The sequence below is a fragment of the Prionailurus bengalensis genome, chromosome D2 (genome assembly GCF_016509475.1).
Source record: "Prionailurus bengalensis isolate Pbe53 chromosome D2, Fcat_Pben_1.1_paternal_pri, whole genome shotgun sequence".
In the NCBI taxonomy this organism is placed as follows: domain Eukaryota; kingdom Metazoa; phylum Chordata; class Mammalia; order Carnivora; family Felidae; genus Prionailurus; species Prionailurus bengalensis.
Window position 1 is genome coordinate 28,608,262 of NC_057351.1, and position 2,215 is coordinate 28,610,476.

The 2,215-nt window shown below is 41.9% G+C and overlaps 1 non-coding gene across 1 annotated transcript; it reads left to right on the plus strand.

Moving 5' to 3' along the window:
• The first annotated feature begins 398 nt into the window (after window positions 1–398).
• Window positions 399–480, plus strand: TRNAS-UGA. Its single transcript has one exon. It is a non-coding gene; the product is annotated as a tRNA-Ser (tRNA).
• Window positions 481–2,215: the final 1,735 nt, after the last annotated feature.

The window sequence follows — 2,215 nt, forward strand, 5'->3', positions numbered from 1 at the left end:
AACACGCACACCCCGCAGAAATAGAAATTTTCCAGAGCGCGGGCCCGCAGAACTGAACAGAAGAAGTCTTTGTTTCACAGCTCTCTCGATGACCTAATGAGGAAGGGGGAGGGCAAAAATCAGGTCAGTGACCAGAAGCCAAACAAGTTTGCGATTTTCGTAATGCAGCGAAGGCAAGGGTTTCCCAGGCCTCCTATTTAAAAGAGTCTACTTAAACTCCTTCAGGGAGTTTCTATTTCTTAGCTTTCACGATGTAGTTCACGAAAGCTGTGCGGTCAGCCTCCGACGCCTCTCTAAACCGAGCTCAAGGAGTCTGTAGGCTCCGCCTCTTGGTGGGCATGGCGCGCCTGCGCGCAGTTATTGTACTAAAGTATTTGTGCCTGCGCACCGTCTCCGTGGCAGCGATGGCCGAGTGGTTAAGGCGTTGGACTTGAAATCCAATGGGGTCTCCCCGCGCAGGTTCGAACCCTGCTCGCTGCGGAAGCGGGTGGCTTCCTTTTTCCCTTTTTAAATGTACACCTTAAAACAATAACCTTTACTTGAACTGCTGCATTTCCCATTCTTGCGAGCTAAATGGCTCACCTACAAAGTTTAATGTGTCAAAAGAAAAACCAATACGTTGCAGTGCTCCAAACATGTATTTACGCTAAAGAGAAAAATCTTCCTTTGTCGTAGCCAGCAAGGTAATGGTTTCAGAAACTTGGTCTTCAATGTGAAGGCAAGTTCGCGAAATATAAATAAAATAAGGTAAATATTGTCACAATGTTTTGGGCTATCACAGCCCAGACAAGCTATCGTATGAAAACTGATGGCGAGGGTGGTAACGGGTTAAATAAGTGATAAGCACAAGGTGGTGAATGAAAGTGTTAAATCGCTATATTGTTCACCAGAAACTAATAGAATATTGTTAACTATCCTGGAATTAAAATAACCTAAGAAAAATAAAATAAAAATAAAACTGATGACAAGGTTAATGCCACCTCTTTTTCAATCCCAGAATCACCTTCAATAGTTGCCCCACTGCATCCAGAAGTGGTGTGAATTGAGAAACAATAAAAAAAATTTTAAGTTTGACTTCTATAGCATGATAGTTACATCCACAGAATGGAACACCATGCATGTAGCCACTAAAATGATAGTGATGACATGAGAAGGCCTTCTCAGTTTTGCCAAATCCAAAATGTTGGACAGACTAGAAAACAATATATATAATGATCACATTTTTGTTAAACTATTTATAGAATCATTTTTATGGCAAGAATGGGACAAAAACACTAGGGGCTGGAAAGAAATAATCAAAATGTTAGCACTAATTATTATCTCTGGGTTGTGGAATTTGGAAAGATTTTAATAGTTTTAACAGTTTTTTGCTTAACATTGTAAAATGTGTGTATTATTTACAAAGAAATTTGTGTGGGTGCCTGGGTGGGTGGCTCAGTCGGTTAAGCCTCCGGCTTCAGCTCAGGTCATGATCTCACAGTCCTGAGTTCAAGCCCCGCATCTGGCTCTGTGCTGACAGCTCAGATCCTGGAGCCTGTTTTGGATTCTGTGTCTCCCTCTCTCTCTGACCCTCCCCTGTTCATGCTCTGTCTCTCTCTGTCTCAAAAGTAAAATAAACATTAAAAAATAATAATAAAAAGAAACTTGTGAAGTTAGTCTTTAAAACCATACACATCCTCTCTTTCTCCCTTTCACCTACTGTCACAATCTCCTCCCCACCCCACGATTGCCAGGTGTTCTTATGGAGTTCTCTAACACCTCAATGCTAGGGATGGTTTTCTGGGGTACCTGAAGTAGATTCCACCCACATAGCCCCCATCCCATTTGACACTTATCTCATCATATACATTCACCACATTCACATCTTCAGTCCATCCTCTCTTCCCAATTCCACCTCTTCTGGCCCCACGAAGTCACTTATAAATGGCTGTATTGGTTTCCTAGCTGGTCTCCTTCCCTCTTTCAGTCAGGATCACATTCTGCTGAAAAAAAAAAAAAAACAAAAACAAAAAAAACAGAAAATCCAACTCTAGTGACTTAAACACATAGGGACTTGTCTCAAGAAATCTGGGAGTAGGCAGTTCTCAAATGAAACAGGGAGCAGCACTCTTTCCATCTTTCTGTCCTGCCATTTAATACATTGACCTTGTCCCCTACTTGTTGTCTCATCATCCTAAGATGGTTGCTGTACCTCCAGAGCTCACGTCTGTATTCA